The sequence below is a fragment of the Barbatula barbatula genome (assembly GCF_947034865.1).
Source record: "Barbatula barbatula genome assembly, chromosome: 11".
Classification (NCBI taxonomy): domain Eukaryota; kingdom Metazoa; phylum Chordata; class Actinopteri; order Cypriniformes; family Nemacheilidae; genus Barbatula; species Barbatula barbatula.
The window spans coordinates 10,483,816-10,502,974 of NC_136774.1; the positions used below are offsets into that span (position 1 = coordinate 10,483,816).

General features: G+C 36.7%; 1 protein-coding gene across 1 annotated transcript in view; it reads right to left on the bottom strand.

Moving 5' to 3' along the window:
- The window catches only part of LOC306900209 (transmembrane protein 132C), a 192,374-nt gene that overhangs the window by 22,490 nt on the left and 150,725 nt on the right, over nt 1-19,159 (bottom strand). The gene's annotated exons all lie outside the window — the stretch shown is intronic.

The window sequence follows — 19,159 nt, forward strand, 5'->3', positions numbered from 1 at the left end:
TAAATCATGTTTTTATTGTGTATCGTATCCACCAAACTGCAGTTTTGATCAAGAGTTATTATATTTTGTTTTTTTGCTTTATTAATACTTTAAATTATATATTTTTTATGTTTAGTTATGTTAAATTGAGTAAAACTTTTAGTAATTTTGCTAATCATTTTGTCATTAAATTATTCCTTTGTTTATTTCTTATGTTCATTTTTAGTGTAGTTTATTTTAGTTTTTGTTTATTATCATCACTTTAGTGCCTTATTGTCATAATTTAAGTTTATGTTTGAGGCACCGTTCCAACTTTTCGTTTAGTTTAAGTTTTATTTTTAGCCAATATTTTATTTTATTTTCGATTGAGTAATAATAACTCAATAACAAAACACAATAAAACATGTATAAAATGAACACTTTTCATATATGTTACTTGTACATTTGATTCCCGAGTTCTCTGAAGTGAGTTCCTGCAAAACCCACAAGATTTGATAAAACCACAAACCTCACACCATTGAAGCTCTAGCTCCAGAGGGCATGGGAGAAGAATATATGAAAAACACTGAAAACGTAATTATTTAATATATTTATGTTATCATCATATGAATGTATTTTCTTGCGGACTATTTTCAAGATTTCAAAAGACAGTCAGGATGGCGTTCAAAGAATATCAAAGTTGCTTTGGGGTAAATTAGACCCCACCCGACAGGAGGGTTCTCTTTCCTTAATTCCTTCATTTCTTCTTTCTTTCCAACCAAACTTTCAGTCCTTATTCTTCGCTTTCATTTTTCATTGTCCATTAGTTAGAGCCTTAATTTGACTTTATTAAACTCCATCTGTGTGTGTGTGTGTGCGTGCGTGCGTGAGAGAGCACAAAAATTGCTTATGAACAAGCACCAGAGAAAAGAGTGAGGAGGAGTGCAGAAGAGGGTTGGAGGAATGAAGGGAGGGCTGTGTGGAGCCAGAGGAAGAGAAGCAGCCTGAGTCCTTAACCTTTCAGCCACTGAGCCACACTGCTTCAGACAACCACATAATTGAGAGCATTACAGCGTGAGAAACTCAGCCCCTATTGTGCCATCCCTCAGAGACGGCCAGACGTGGGTAATGTAGTCAATTTACCTTATTAGCAGATCACTTTCAATTAACCAATCTGCTCGCTAAATGTCCAACGGTGGCAGCGCGGCTCCCGCAATCAGGCCGTATTCATTCAACGTAAGCGATGTCATTCTGTCCTCATTTCATTTTCTTTATTTTCTTCTGACATAACCCAATCTCTATGAATGCTTAATGACACGCTCGGCTTACCGCCATCTCGAGAGTTCTCCGCTTTATTTTTTCCATCACGACAAGCGCCGCTGTCTTTCTCCGTCTTTAAAAGTTTCTTATTTTAATGCGAAAAGGGTTTGAAAGAGGAGATATGAATATACGTCCTGACAGATATGCATTCTTGTTGCCCTACAGGGCTAAATCAGTCATTTTCATAATGCCATTACTGCATGATTCTATTCGGTTTAATTCCTGGATCTTGTCTGAAGAAGACTCTTCAGATGCTTTGATTCATTGTCTGGACTCAGATTCAGTCCTTTATGCCAAACAGGGAGGTCACAACTCTCATGCATCGCTCTAAGAATGGGCTTATAAATGTTTGAAATGTTTTTGTGGGCTACATCATTTAAAGAGGATGGAGATTTGAAAAGGCATTTTGCTTGAATCTGGCTTGCCGTAAATGCTTCTGTCTGTAAATGCAATCGTGAACCCTTAAAAAAGACATTATCTACTTTTTTTATGAACAACTTATCTCTTTGATGACATCCCGAAACAAGGTCTTGCCAAATTTAGTAAAGTGCAGGGGTAATTTTACAGCAAATCTATGCCTAAAGTATACATGAATTTAATTCATATTTTTTACACATCGTTTACGAGGATACTTCATGCGGATTGGTGAATCACAGTCATATACTGTTGTATAATGACCACTAAACCTTCCAATTGACTGTTGTTCCAGACAAAGCTATGCTGTGCTTGTTTCATGTGCCTTATGGCAATCCACAGTCTCGCATTATAAATAATTGAATATCAAATCAATTTTGTGTCTTTATTTCTTTGTTTACTTACTTTGTAAATAGTTTTGAAATAAGCAGGATAATGCACACTCAGCCGAACATTATCACAATATGCGATGTGTTATGACTGGCTGACTGCACATCATTTTTTAACACACACAATCTCTTGTATGTTGGTTAAAGTCCCTGTGGCATTAAAATGTACAATTCCCATTTTGTTCATGGAATATAGTGTTTATTTTAAATAGCTTATCAAAGGCCAGGTGTGTAATTTTTTGGAGTATCTGTTGACAGAAATGCAATATAACATACATAACTACGTATTCAGAGGTGTATGACATTACATAATGATTATGAATAATAATGCTTTATTACCTTAGAATGAGCTATTTCTAGCTCGTTCTGTAAGCGTTCAGTTTCTACAGCATGGTTTTGTAAATACGTTATCTCCTTCGGCAAAGATGTGAAAACATGACGACATCTTTGACCTGTGTCAGCCACCGTAGTGTTTCAAAAGAAGGGTGGAGTTAGCCGTTGGTTGTAATTTGCAACCTCACCACTAGATCCTGCTTAATTTCATACACTGGACCTGTAGCTGTATTTCCGCCTGTAGCTTATTTCACCTTGGTCAACAACATCAAAACCATAAAGGAAATACTTCATTCATACATCTCTAAACACTCTCTATCCTGGATGCCCCCAAGCCTCGGTTTGCCCTCCTACAAAGATCATTGCACTTGATGGGCCAAATGGCTGTGGACCTTCAACAGACCCAGTGTCTGTACTGTATATATCTAAAGTATGTGTGTGTGGTTTTGTGCACATTTCTAGGGTTTGGAGCCTCACAGCAGGCTAAAAGCAAGCAGCGGGACATTAGCTGCTAGCAAGAAAGAGATCACGGCATGCTGGTAATAAGCCACAGTGGGACACTGGTAAAGTGAAAGGGGTGGCTGAGATGGCCACAGCATTGAACACAGCCACATCCACAGCTATTATCAAAGTTGCGGGATTTGGCGTGCTGGATTGTTTCCAGGTCTCTTCCCCGATGGGCTTTAATAGGGTGGATGGGAGGCATGCTGTAGGGCAAGCCCAGGAGCCAATGGAGGAATTTATGAATCAAGCTAACACTCAAGGACATCACAGTCAGATGCCGAGTTTAGCCTCTTAAAGCTGCCTTACTTTCTTTTGTAGACCTTGACGATGATGGGTGGAATCATCAATGAACTTATATTTGCAATGTTCACACCAATTGACATTCACGGGGCTGTATATTGATTTAAAAGATTATAAATTAAATACATTACATGATATGGTGAGTTATCAACTTATAGTTATTAATTTCATATATAAAAAACGGTGGTCCATCAAGCTTGTATTGCACCCATGGCTGAAAAACTCTGTATTAGAAAATACACAAACAATTCGATTAATCATATTTAAATAGATTTTCTCAATTAATTCAGAAGGTCTGAAGCTGCATTAAAAGGCAAACGGCCATCCAGCGCCTTATTAGCAAACATATGTCACCAATAAATTATGAAAAATTCAAGTTTAACGTACTTAAAAGCTTACAAAAGCATACATTATATTGACAAAAGTATTGGGACGCCCCATATAATGAACAGGGTTTGAGTGCTTTATGTCGTTTCCATGATAAAAAATCCTGTTCTAGAGAACTGTGTGCTTCTACTGTAATGTTATAGCAACAGTTTGCACAGGACCCTTTTCTATTCCTCTGTGCTTAAATGCTTGTTTTCTCTCACTGTCTGGAGTCAATGAGAACAAACGAAATAACATTGTTAATATTGAAAGTGAGTTCGCAGGTCAACATGGTACGACAACATTATGTGCATCTCGAGATGTCAAAAAAGCCATTCGGGATGAATGACACCCTCTTTATGGTGAATATGAGTTGTTTCCTTCCGGTCAAAGATACAGGGTACCCTTACTACGAACTCCCTGTGCACAAAGATTGTTTATATTCTCCAGTATAGCTTTGTTAAATAAATCCCTGTGATGCCACAGGTGTCTTTGTACACCTATGGCAGTGATTCTACTGTTGGGAATGGGAGGATGGTATTTAATGTTGGTTGTATTTGTAAAGTTTTGTTATACGTGGACATTTGCCGCAGTATGGTGGTTGTTGTTGTTGTTGAGATTTGACAATAAACAGTATAAACACCAAAACAAGATTCAAAGAAATGACTGATTCAGGGGCCGTTTACACCCAGCTGACCACCTTTGAGCCAAACACTCATCATCCAAACCCATCAATGAACCGAAAAGGCCAACCAAACAAAGATGAAAGCTAAATTCATGATGGTATTGTATGGTATATCATCAATATTTGTTTTGATTGGAATAACTGGAATAGATACTAATGTTTATTAGAAGGGAGTGTCCCAATACGTTTGAAAAAAACCCATAACTCAATTCAACCTTGATTTTAGTGATGACACAAGTGCAAGTGTCTGGCCATACTGTATATATACACTCACAATATTAACTTGTATCAACTGGTTTTAAACACTGTTTTTTCACACAGCGGAGACAAATGATGAACTCTTATCGACTCAAATTGTCCTGGTTACACAGTAGACACTAATGTTTTACAATGGCAATTACTAAGTGAAACAGGCAAACAGTCCAGAGAGTCAAATGGAATCACAATTGACACAAATGAATTAACAAATTAATGTGAGTTTATCATCATACACTATCTCTGGTAATTGACAGGGTGGCTATGCATGACAGACCCCTGTTATCCACTTCTGTATCATTTACACATCCCAGATGATGTCACTCAATTCACTACAGTAAACGAATACAAGTGCCACTTCTGTTTCACACGGCACCTTAAAGTGATAACTTAAAAAACTCATGTCATTCTAAATCTGTATGACTTTCATTCTTCTGCATAACACACAAAAATATAAGTTTTGTTACCAAACAACGCTGAGCCCCATTGTATGGGATTTCTCAAAATACCTTTTCATATACAAGTTGGCAAGTAAATGGCATGAAGGTAAATAAATGCTGAACGATCCCTTTAACAGCATTCAGTGCTGAAACCGGACCGCAATTTTGGCATTTAAAACGTGATGTTTACTGATGTTTAAGGTATCCCTGCTTTCATATGCATTTAATGAAAATTTCTTTGTTCTTGGCATTCAATTTCTTTATTCTTATAATCGTTGTTAATTCATGTTTTGAAATGCAAAACACCGCTAAAATAAACTCCTGTATTCAGGAAACCCTGTGCTGTATCTCCTTATTAGAATTCTGCACCACTATTAAACTTTAAACATTCACATAACAGAATGAACTCTGGGAATAAAGAGACTTCAAGCAGGTGCCCTCAAAAGACTCAAAGCCACTGCATTACAGAGATTCGCAGAAATCGTGAGTCCAGGTACCCGGTAGGACTGTGACCCCCCACAGCTTTACAACTGTTTGCTCATTCATGCATCCCCTTCAGTTGTGGGATTCAAACCATGAAAGCGAAATCTTTCAGCTTTGTTCTCTGTGTACACACGGGTGAAATATAATCTTCCACTAAAACGTGGTGGAAATGTGGTGGAAAAGGGCACACGGCTTCTATCAATGCTGACCATGCAGTGTCTTAAAAGTGCAGACAAGCTTGAAAACCTTCAAAACAAATAAACAATTCAATCACACGGGGCAAGTTCCTTTGCACAGCCTATACAACTAATTGACCAAGATGCCTTTAAACCGGCAGATCTTACTGCCAATATCTTACAAAGATTTCCCGAATAGTATCTCATTACCGCAGATCGACCTCCTCAATTACCAGAGGGCCACCGGAAAGCACCAAACTCGTAAATATGCTGAAATCCATTTTAAAGCGAATATCTTAAAGCCCTGCCAAGTAATAAGCCACGAACTGAAAACTTCGAGAAAAACATCTACTGCACAAAAAGACCTCTACAAAATTATAGGATGTCAAATGAATGAAATCTTTCAAAAAATAGACTTTGAATTAAAAATTTGGAGCTCTTTTCAGCGAGCTTAAATTGGATTGAGCGGAATATGACGGACAGAAAATTACATCTTTACCACAAAGATATGTCTTTCAACCTCCAACCCACTAAGGCATTCCGTACTAGGCGTTGTGGTAAAAGCCTTATAACAAAATTGATGAGCACGGCTATCTCTGCCTCTGAGATATATACCTGTAAAATAGTCAAAGTGCCCGAGTATTATCATTTGCTTGCCAAATTTGCCAGTCGAAGCACCTGACTGTATAGCGGCGGTTTCATCTGCTCTTGTGAAGGGCCTGTTCGCACGGACTGGAAACTTAATCAGAGAAGGGAGATGCAATTTGCTTCACGTAAATCCAAGGAATTTTAAATTTAAATCTAAATCAAATCCAAATAATATTTCGGATTATAACCTGCAAGTTGAAGGATGTACTGTTACTCCAACAAATACAGTAAAATATCTAGGCGTTATATCAGCCCGCTATCTGTCCTTTCAAAATCACATCTCAAATGTCACAAAAACATCCTTCTTCCACCTTAGAAATGTTGCCAAATTATGAAATATTCTGTGTGTTGCTGACGCGGAGAAGCTTATTCATGCATTTATGATACTGTAATGATACTGTAATGATACTGTAATGGTTGCCCTGCATCATCAATAAACAAACTACAGTTAGTTCAGAATGCAGCTGCCAGAGTTCTAACCAGGTCCAGAAAATAACATAACCCCAATGTTATCAACCCATCAATGGCTACCCATTAAGTATCGTATTGACTTTAAAGTTCTTTTAATCACTTATAAAGCCTTAAAGGGTTTAGCCCCTACCTACCTAACAGAGCTTCTATCACACTACAACCCATAACGCTCTCTAAGATCTCAAAACTCAGGACTTTTGATAACGCCACCAAAGGGGGTCGAGCTTTCTCATACGTAGCATCTAAACTCTGGAATAGTCTTCCTGACGCTATTCGAGGATCAGACACACACGGCCAATTTAAATCTAGATTAAAGACACATGTTTTCAGCCAAGCATTCACTTAATGCAAAATATGCTAAATAAACCACCGGGAGATGCTGACATTTGATATTATTTACTAGAATAATGTAATTTTTTATTATGTACTGGGGTTTACCTTTGTTTGTGTTTGTCAGTTTTTTTATTTTCTCTTGTAAAGCTGCTTTGGAACATGAACATTGTGAAAAGCGCTATATAAATAAAATTGAATTGAATTGGCCACTCACATTTAATGTCCAATTGATGAATTGAAAATGAACAGAAATCTAAATCTGGTGGACAAAGTTGACAAATCAAGGATTTCAGTGAAAGTACTGATAAATAAAATATGAAGTAATAAATGCTCACTGTTATTATGTTGTTTGAGTAAAAGGTAAAAGTTGAATAAGGGAACTATCTTTTTTATGTATGGATTTTTTTACGGCTTTGTACACTCATTAAGACTTTGAGAAATGCAATTGTACAAACATTTTAAGGGGGAAGACATGTGGACATTAATTAGCATTATTTTGATGTTACAGATGGCTAAACACAAATTTTGGTAACATGTAAACATTCAAGCACATCATGAACTCACACAGCGCACATCTGTCAGACACGACGGTTATTTACAATAATCAATTCTACCATTGATTTAAGTTTTAAACACAGTCAAGCTAGGATTCTACAGTTCTTGGCTCATTTCGAGTCAACAAGAACTATTAAAACAACGGTGTTCAAAACAAACTCTTCTATCAAAGGGAATCAATTCAACAGGTTCTTTAAAACGATCTCTTTCACGAAACGGACAACGCCATTCCGTCTTGGAGCTTGCATTGAATTTAAGCACTAGCTGCTGATGGAACATCAACGGCAGTCTGGCATCGTATTATGTGGTGTTTCCGCTAGGATTTTGTGAATTTATGGGGCTTATTAACATCATGTTGAGACGTCATCACGTCGTTTTAATACTGCATTCAAACCAGGTCAGAAGTGGGATATTTCCCAGCATAAATGCGAAAGTAATGTCTGGATTAACTAATATTAAAAGTATTTAGTAACATTAATGTTACTAGTGATTTAGTAGCATTAAAACATTATAAGTATGTTTAACATTAAAAGAGCACCGTTCCATGAATTCACTGTTATCACAGCGGGGAGGATTTTTGGTATGGTGGCCCGCTACTGCCATATGAATGTAGCGGAAACACTGTTCTGCATACATGATTTAAAAAACTCCTTTATACTGTAACTTTCTGAGAACAAAGGGGTCTTACTATATGACAGACTAGAGAAGTACATGTTATCTTTTATTTATGCTTTCGGTACTATGAGTCTTTTAATGTAATCCGTGTTGATATATTTTAAACTTCAGCTAACTTTAACTTTTTGTACAAAGCCACGTCTGTTGTTGGAGCATTGACCTAGCCGTCCGGTTGCTTAGGTGATTTTCATGTTCTTGGCTACAGGGGTTTCACTGTTGGTCACCGAAGCCATTATTTCTGCAGCTGTTGCTAAAAATGTGCTTTTAAGGCTAAACCACCGTCACTTAACTTTAAATGACTTAAAAACATCACATTATATAAAAACATAGAAACAATAAAATGCATTCAAACTTCAAAAAGGATTTATGCTGACAGAGAAACAATTCGAAGCTGCATTTCTCAGATCAACCCAAACCCTCAATGTCACCATGTTCTCTTCCTTCGAGCGGCGAGTCAGGTTCTCCTCTAGCAGAACGTGTTGAAATTCATGAGAGCATTGTCAGCCTCCTCTTTCTCTATCTGAAAATAAGTAAGATTTATAGTGTCAGCCCCTGTAATCTGACTGACATGAAAAACAGATGCTCTGCCCTCTTCTTCATCCGTCTGTGCCGCTCTCCGTTCATCCATCCCTCTTTCCTACCCTGACACTTTACAGATATCTCTCTCCTTTACGGCGTATAAATCCCGCTCCATAATGACATATGGAGAAATGAAATGTAACGTAATTACAGAAATGTGGTGTATTAAAAAGTGATCAGACGTGACGATCTTAATCCACCGCAAAAGAGGAGGATTTATTCACCCAGCAGAACAGAATTATCTCTTCTGTTTCTTTGCTGAAGCAATAATTGAATTATTGGGGCAGAAATTTTGTGGCATGCTCTTTTCGCGCTCGGCGATCTTCTCGGTGCATTGTTGCATGTAATTAATTGTATTGCTACCCTCCTCACAACCTCCTTATCCTCAGCAGTGAATTTAACAAATATGTACGGCACGAAGGCCTGTTTTAGTGAAAAAACTTGTGTATAATTCACTAAACACCTGTAATCTAAACAGTGAATTTGCACTGTATTTAAATTACACGCAAGTAATTGTAATTGTGTTTCTCGAGATAATAAAACACTGTGACTTAAACCTGTTGACATCCAGGTATTTTTACTCATGAGGAACAGGTACTACTGTAAACAGTTTTCAGTTTAAAAGAGTCTCATGCACTTGCTACTGATCATGGCGACTGTAGCTAAAAATGTATGATGAAATTATCCATATTGTAAATTTTATATTTGAACACAGGTACTGTAAAGTAAAGCACAATTTAAAAACGTCCGTTGCATGACTGAGAACTCTGAGACAACCTGCAAGATCGCACATTGTGACGTACAAATAGCACTCAGCACCAGAATGCCCCACTGTCAATGGGAACAAATGTTGTAAGGGAATTTCCCTTTGGTGTTGCAGGAACACGGGGGAATAAAACCTTTAGTACAACTGCCCAAATGAATCCAATTTAGAGACATTTCATGCCTGTGCTGCTTTTTACTAGAAATAAAGGGGGAAAGCATTAGCAGACTGGGTCATAAATAAATAACTTTTCTTCAAATAGAAACTAGAACAAGAGAGAGAGATATACACAAAAGTTATGCATCTGCAGTCATCTTAAAGGGACAATTCACCCTAAAAATGTATTTTACTCGCCCTCAAGTTGTTCCAAATCTGTATACACAAAAGATGATATTTTGAATAATGTGTATGAGAGCAAACAGTTCTAGGGCACTTTTGACTACCATTGTAATGTTTCCTACTATAGTAGTCGATGGTGGACAATTTTCCAAATATCTTTCTCTGTGTTCAACCAAATTTAAACTGATTTGAAACAACTGTAAATGAAGCAAATGAAGACAGAATTCAAATGTTTGTGTTCATTTTCCTTTGCCAGACGCATATGCTAAACCTCTCAAACTGAACTTAAATGTCCTCTCCACTACAACAGAAGAGCGTAGAAGAGGTTCTTCTGGAATGCTGAAATCCTCCATGTTCACTTTATTATGGGAGCCCTCAAATACACCAATGCCTGTAGTCGAGAGTCATTAAATGGCACCCGAAAAAGGAAACGGAGGAAAAAGAGAGACGTAAATGCCCTTCAAGATGAGATACTGCTAACAAGCAGGTTCAGAGAGAGCCGGTGACATGTTCCCATGTGATCTGCTTCACTCCCAGCAGGAGGGAAATCCAGAGAAAGACTGAGCAAGCACAGCGGTGGTGACATTTCTCTCTCGCTCACTGGATTTAGTCTTTAATTGGGTCTTCTAGTTTCTGGTTTTGGGAACGAGAAGACCTCTGCACATCACAAAGTGATGGAGAACTAGAAAGAGGTGGAGCTGATAAATGACACCATTCAGTGATACATCTTCGTCTCCAGCAATTATTCTTTGTTTCTTCTTTATTGAGATTTCTAAATAAAATGTCCGTATTCAAAATGAAACCTGAAAATGTGTTCTGATAATCCCTACCAAACACACATGTACAAGATCTCACTGAGGTTCAGAACACGGTGTGGCATCAGAAGAGTTACAAACACAATAAAAGCTGGATAACGTAATTAAAAAAAAGTTGCAAAGTGTGGAAGACTTGAGTTCATGTGGGTGTGTGTGTGTGTTCGTGTGCATGTACATTTCCGCCAATTCATATGCTTGTGTAACCATCCGTAAGTATTACGGAATAAGCCAAAGTTTGCTCATTAATAAAGCGTCACGCGGAGAGGACATCTCTTGAACCCAACTTTAATTTCATGTCCTTCTGATCTCCGGAACAAAATTACACAAATGGGTTTAACGTCACTTCCAGTAGGACTCTTCAACATCTGCAGTTACACAAATAACAGTACAAGCAATTACTCTGAGCAATCTTGCCTTTAATAGACCGTACACGGCTTTGTTGGGCATCTAATGGATGACGAAGGCTAACATTATTTGCATTTGTTTGTGTGCTTGTTTTTTTCTCTGAACGCACATAAATGACAGAAAATATTTTGTACTACATAAATACTGACTTGAATTAAACCAAATTCAAAATAAGCATTACAATAATGGTTGCAACTAAAAATAGTGAAAACAATAATTCAATTAAATTACAAATAAGATTAAGAGGCATCAGAACTGAGGAAAAATACTACACAAAAAGCTAAATTTAGCTTTTTCTAACAAGAAAAAAGACTATGCGATTTCCATTTATATAATATGTTATTATAGTATTGTTTTTAGTCTTACTAAAATTATTTTAAATTCGCTTTTATTTTTAGATTTATTTGTTTTTATAATAAGTTTACACTGAAAAATCAAGGTCAATTGATTTCTTTTCTCTTTCTACATAAAAAAGTTAGTTGATGTGTGAACTTGAAAATGTTTTTAAGTTGTGTTTGTATTGATAATGATAAGTTAATACTAAATGTAATGTTTGTAACATTTACACTGATTACTCTGTATTTATAACAATAAAAAAAGTTGTAGAGTTGATTTAAGTTTCTTAATAATCTTTAGAAGCGCAAATGAACAATCCAAGATGGCGTTATTTCGCAATATTTTTCGAAGTACTTAAAAAGTGAATGGCAACTTATTTTAGTTATATTTAGTTTGATATTTTCTTGACAGATATCTAACAAAAGAGTCATTCTCTAGGGATTCATCAATGCGGATGCACGAGAAGCCCGCCAGTTAAAGTTTAAGCAATTGCTTTTGTCATTTTAAAATGTATTTGCTTATTCTTTATGTTGCAATAAGAGATTCATTATATTTTTATTTCAGTTTAATTATAGTTTCTGATTATTATTAAACTTTTGTGCTTTAAATGAAAAATGTAAAATTTGCTTCAGAAATAAAGTGAAATGAATATAGGTTAAGTTTTTCCAATCATTTTTAGGTCAATATTTGATCAGATTTTTCCAAGTTTTCCAAGTCTTGATTTTCGTAAACTAAAATAACCTTGATTTTAATGACAAAAAAATCCTTTCTCACTTTTCAAAGTGAAATTTCTTGTAAAACAGTGTGGGCATGTTATGTTACGTATCGTGAAAGTGACTTTAAGATCTTAGCCCTCATTTCCATTTAAACTTTTCTCTTTATAATGTGCATTGAGACCAAAAACAGGGAATAAATGTAAGTTAAAATATTTCAGCATAAGCATGCAGATGTGCCAAAATACAATGGTCATTTCTAAACAAGCTAGAAATGACCAGCGAGGTGCTTTCGTGAGGTTATACTGCAGCTTTATGTTCATCAGGGGACTGGCAAGCATGAAAAGGAATACGATTGTGTATAAGTGTGTTTGACAGTTATGGGCATACCCTACAAGCCAAACATAGGGCATGGTATTACCTGTATATAAATAAACATTTCTGCCAATATTCTGCACAGGAAAGGGTACACATAAATAAACATGCTACAGTGTATGTGAAAAATGAATGCAATGTCCACTTTAATTCAGTGTGTGAAAAACCCCTCAGAAAAGATCAGCTCTGAATTTATTTCTGTAAGTATTAATGCTGTTGTCAGATGAGCTGCGCATTCGGTCAATCTGAGTGACTTAATTGGCACAATATCAACAAAACATTTCATCTCCAGTGCTGCGTGCCAAACCGAGCAGCCACTGCAAAATCCGCCGTGACTACACAAATGAGATTCATGTTACCGAACTTAAACAGCTCAATGTTTTCTGTCGCTGATGGATTTTCGCACGTCACAGCCAAATGTATCAAATTTAATGCGTGCCGAGTTTTGTGCCATTGCTGCTTTGTGCAAGAGTGCAAAAAGAGAATGTGAGAGAAATACTTTGGCACAGAGACAATCATTTAAAAAAAGTTAAAAAAGGTGTCTGTGAAAAAGCTTTGAATAGTTTTTGGTAGCTGGTCGTGGTGTTGGGGGAGTGGGGCTGCTGAATAAAACATGGCGGTCTGTAGTAGGACTATATTTTAACTTTATAGGACAAATCCCCAGCCGCTCTCATGAATACCACACCTGCAATCCACCCAGATGAATGGGTCAGATGGGAGGACCTGGCAACCCGGGTGAATTTAAACTAGATGACTTTTTGCAGTTACCAAGAGCCGTTCAGCCAAGGTCACACTCAGAGAGACAGCAGGGCGGATGAGGAAGTGTGTGCGTGTGCGTGTGTGAGATAAAAAGAGGAAAATGTCTGACCCTATTTTTTCTCGATTGGATAGATGGTGGGTGTCCAGATAGTTATTCATGATTAGAAATCTTAGGTAGTGCTAATAAATCATTTACGACTGCTCTACTGTTGGATTAGTATGTTCCCTCATATGAATCACTTATTTCCTTTTTACCTGTGTAGCATAACATTTACAATTATGTTAATGGCACTTTTCATAGACTCTACATTTATATCACATCCTCCAACAAAGGAAAAATGATGTAGTTCAAAATAGAAAATCCAGCAAAAATTAGGGAAAATCTGTACTCTTCATGCTAGTCTTCCAGTTGAATCTGTTCATGGTTTACTAGTCTGAGCAGTAACATGGTCAACTGGATTACCAGCAGGTGGAATTAGGGTACACAAATGGGGGCTGCTAACAGAAAAGAAGCACGGCGCAGCTTCGAGCCACATCTTTAAAAAATAAACACATTGTTTTCTAAGAGCCTACACACACCAGCGGCACAATTCAATATCCGTTTGGCTCTGAATGCTGAACGCTGTCATGCCCCAGAACACCACTCACATAAAAAAACATTACAGATTTTCCACGTATAATGTTAAAATATTTTACAGATATTTAATGACACAAATGTAAAATTACAGGAAGGAGACCGCAAATTTGCAAGAAAAACAAGGAAAACAGAACAGTATTTAATCATTCTAAAATACAGTGTATACATGTACTTTTTCCTACAATGATCATCTCTCTTTTCCACCATATTTACCACTGATAAATGTCTTTAAAAATCTGTCTTGAATTACTCACTCTTTAGTTGTTCCTAATCTGTATAAATTGGTTGAACATGGAGAAAAAATATTTGGAAGAAATTAAGTAAAGAAGTAAAAATAAAGTAATTTTTCCTACTATGGTAGTCAATGGCGGCCAAGAACTGTTTGGTTACAAGCATATTTCTAATATCTTCCTCCATGTTCATCAGACCAAAGACATTTATACAGATTTAGAACAACTCGAAGAAGGGTAAATGATAAAATAATTTTATTTTTGGGTGAACTATCCCTTTAAGCTGGTAAAGGACATCACATCAAAGAGAGTCCTGTTAACCCAAAAATGAAAATCCTGTCTTTATTTACTCACTTTGGTGTCATTCTGAACCCGTTTGCTGTCAATTTTTCTGTGGAAATAGGAAGTAGTATTTTACACAGTTCTTGACAAACAAAGACAGCCCACGGTTACGACATCCGAGAAGCTTCAGAAAAGGATAAAACACAAACACAAAGAAGTTCACATGGCTTGTGAAGTATTTCAAGTCCTTAAAAGCTATTTAAAGTGGTCATATCTCAGATAGTTTCTGGAAGTCTCATTTTAAGCTTGAGTACTTACAGAATAGTATCGCACTCTTCAAATATCCGTAGAATCTCTATAGTTTGACCACATTTATAAAAGACAGATACAACTGTACGAAAATTTACGAAAACATACAATGCGTGCTGAGGGATGGGGGGCGGAACTAAAGCACTTTGGATAAAAGCGTCTGCCAAATGAATAAATGTAAATGTACTTTACAATATCTTCTTTTGTGTTCTGCAGAAGAAAGTCATACAGGTTCTAAAAGGTAAAAATATGGTAGATAAACTTGTGATGGTGAATGTTCCAGTGGAGTACTATATTTTTTATGAACTACCCCTTTTAAATAAGATAGTATGTGCGATGTGTAATAGACTTACAGTCTAAGGTGAGATCAAGTACATTTTTTCTCTTATCTAGACCATCTCCACAGGATCAATCTCAGGTCCTGACCTCAGCTTTGGCTTCTACATTCAGGTCACGCTCTTCCCAAACATCCCTGCAATGCTTCTTTCCTCACTTTTCACCATGTTTCCTGCTTTATACCAGAAAGCATCCTTCAACTTTTCGAAAAGCCTCCATTTTACCATTCCGTTCTTCATCTGGCTACACAAAGAGCCAAATTTTCTCCCTTTCTGGACACGAATGGAACGCTGTAGTCTATAACAACTAATTTATCCTTTACATTAAGTGACAAGCTCATTCTTTACTGAATTAGTTATAGATTAACAGATTAAATGCCAAATTAAGCAGACACAAAACAGGTTAAGAGAGGAGACAACTATTCCTTTCATCGGTTAACACACAGTGCCAGCAGAGAGACAGGGTTTTTTCTCCAAGGTCTGCGAGTTTAAACAGATGGATCGATGCCAAGCCTGTCACCTAAGGCAGGGCCACGTCCGGCGAGAGCTAACCTCTCTGCTTCAGCTCTCTGATCCATGCCACTGGTTATCTTCCTCTTACAGCGCTCAGTTCTGGATAAATCTATACTACTGCTGCTTAACCAAGTTTAACCAGCAAGAATCTACACAACACACACACACACACACACAGCTTCTACTGGATGTATAGGATTCAATGGTAAACACGGTGCGAAACAAACAAAAAGGGTTTTCTTAGTTTACTTATCAAACAGGAGCCGCTGTAGTGACCATTTTTTTGAATTAATCACATATCACAAAATGTTCATAAACAGGGCTTTTTAGCACGTACCAATCACAAAAGACATGGCATTATTTGTCCTACAAAATAAGATTTTGCATTATATTAAAGGGATCACGCAAAAATGAACATTCTTTCATCATGTACTCACCCTCTTGTCATTTCAAACTGGTATGACTTTCTTCTGAAGAAGAGAAGATATTTTGAAGAATGTCGTTTTACGGCCCCCATTTACTTTTTTGTGTCCATACAATGCTTTTCTGTGTCCATGCAATACACCACATCGTTGATGCCTGGTCCCCTGCTCCAACAACCAAGCGGGACAAAGGATTCAAGCTCTACATATCGAGTTATATCCACAACTACAAGGGGAAGTAGTTTGATCTAATGTGGTGTGTCGACAGCTAACATTAGTGGCTATGCTAGTTAGCGACGCGCTTCTTTTTAGTGTAACGTTAGTATAGTGTAACGTCCTGCTTGTTGGAGGTATACAGTTTTGGGCATATCTTGAAGACCTCTTGTAAACACTGACATTTTGCGCTGTACGAAAGCAAACCGGAAACTGACACCGCGACTTCTGGCGACAGAGGAAGTTGGGCGCACAGAGCCTATAGAAGTGATGGGTGCCGGCGCTGTTTGGTTACCAACTTTCTTCAAAATATCACCAAGTCATGCAGGTTTGAAATGACTAGAGGGTGAGTAAATGATGACAGAATTTTCACTTTTGTGTGAACTATCACTTTAAATAAAAATATTTATTATATAGCACTCATTGAACAAGTTGTGCCAAAACAAGTAGTGTTAGTAGTACGGGGAATTTGTGAAATGGGTGATTTCCAAAATCGGGGAGCTCATTTAGCAGAAGCATCTGTAACTTTAACAGCCCAACTGTTTGATGTTTCAAGAGCAACAGTCTCCACAATCACGAGAAGAATGTTCAAACCAAACCTCTCTGAAGCAACTACATGTTCTAATAGACAGATGGTACAATACTCCACTGGAGACCATTCAAAGCTTCAAAAGTATGAATCTCTAGCGAGAAGGTTTGAAGCATTAAAGACAAATGGTGGTCCAACTTATTAACAAAGAGATATAGTGTTATTTTACCCAATCCCTGTACTTTGAAGCAAAGCAGCATTTTGTTGATGTTCATGTTGCAGAAAATTCTTGTAAATGAAAATGTAAATGGTAAAATTGGCCTTTGGTTCATTAAAACAAACAATCTGAAGCAAGGTCAGAAATTAACAAGGACTTGTGGCAAAAAAGCTTGTGAAACTGTCCCCGTGATGAAAGTCTCTGTTTCTATTTTGTACCTTCGAATATATTTCTCCGTATTTTGAGACTTATTCAAGCAGTTATTCACTTTATAACACAAAACAAGCTTATTTAAATTTAGAAGTATCAACCTAATTATTCATACTGAGAACTTTTATTAATCGTTTTAAAACTTGCAGTCAAAAGTTCAATGGTAGAGAAAACAAAACATAAGTCTAAAAAATAAGAGATTTTGAGTTGTATCTTATTCAATGCTGATTTGTTATTTAGTTTTTATTAGGTTTTATACATTCTTGACTTAGGAGAGGCCGCTGGTCAAGTACTGTAACTTCAAATACACTGAAAAAATGAATTTTGCTACTTGTCCAATTGACTTAATTTAAACAGGCTCTTTCAACACAATTTTGTAAAAAGATTTGCCGCAACATGACTTTTCTATGTTTAGGTCCCAACTCGACTGGATTGTATTGTGTTCGCATATAATTATTAAAACTAGACAAAGGCTTTTTGTGAGTCATTTTACGACTGTAAATTAAGTGTTGTTTGATGTGTTTTAACATTGTTAGTGTTTAATATTCATTTATCTTTGGGATTTAGAGGAGTTTGTTATATTTTCTTGTTGTGTGGCAACAGTAAAAGAGTGTTGCCTATGCTATGGTAGTCGGCGGTTCCATTTCATACATTAGAATTTCTCTCTGAATATCTTCTTATTAAAGATAAATGGACATTTTGTGCCACATTAACTAAAACTATAAGACTTGTGAACTTAAAATGATATTTTTGCATCCATGGGCGCCGTATAGGGGGGAAAAGTTAGGACAATTCCAAGGGGCCCTGACTGACAGGGGCCCAAACAAATAGGTAAAAACGAATTAATTTTTTATTATATTATACACTATATAAATCATCATCATTTAGTGTATTTAAAATAATAATAAAATTAAGGATGTCTTTTATTTAACGTATTTTGGCAATAAAAGTTAAATATCCTCAATGGACCAAAAAGTAAACATCCATATTGACCGAGCACCCTGTGTCTGCATGAAATGGTTCGGTCCGGCCTCAGCGCACTCGTCATCAGTGACGAGTTTAGTTGCAGAAAGTCGCGTCGCGTCAGAAACAGAGACAACTATGTTGCGCAGTAAAAAAATCTGGTTTTCAAAAAAGGAAAAGAAACAAAATTGAGAGAGCAAAGACAAAAGAAAGGGTGTCAATCTGTAACCCAGCATTCAGTCTGAGTGGTATTAACCTGTTGTCCATAGTGAAATAAGCTAGCTAGCTGCAGGCTAGTGTCAGCCTACATTTCATAAACATTTAATCAGTGCAGGGAAACGTTTAACAAGATATTCATATGAAATAATTGTCCATGACTCCATGGCCATCATAACAGACTTAACAACGGATGAGTCAGCAGCACCCCAGTCTCCCCATAACTGCATCCCTCCCTGTCCCAGTGAAGAAGGTGAGCAACACTGTGTTAATGACTTAACCATAACAAAAAAGAAAGTGGAATATTTATTAATGACAGAAATGAAACAAAATTGTTTTTCTCACATAATGACCATTATGACATAAAAAAGAACCTCTTGTCTGTATTAGATGCATTTAGAAACAATAGTCTAAATTAGTCTAAATTATTATCTGTTCATATCCACCTGTACATTAATGTTCATAGTATATAGCCATCTGTATATATTGTTCATAGTATATACCTACTGTCATATTTTCATAGAACATTCCTACTGCAAAATATTTTTATAGTCCATGCCCACTGTATTATATTCTCTCATATTGTATTCTGTATTTATTCTAACTGTATATCCTGCACTTGCTAACTGCACTTCTGGTTAGACCTAAACTACATTTCGTTACACTGTCCTTGTATATGTGTAATGACAATAAA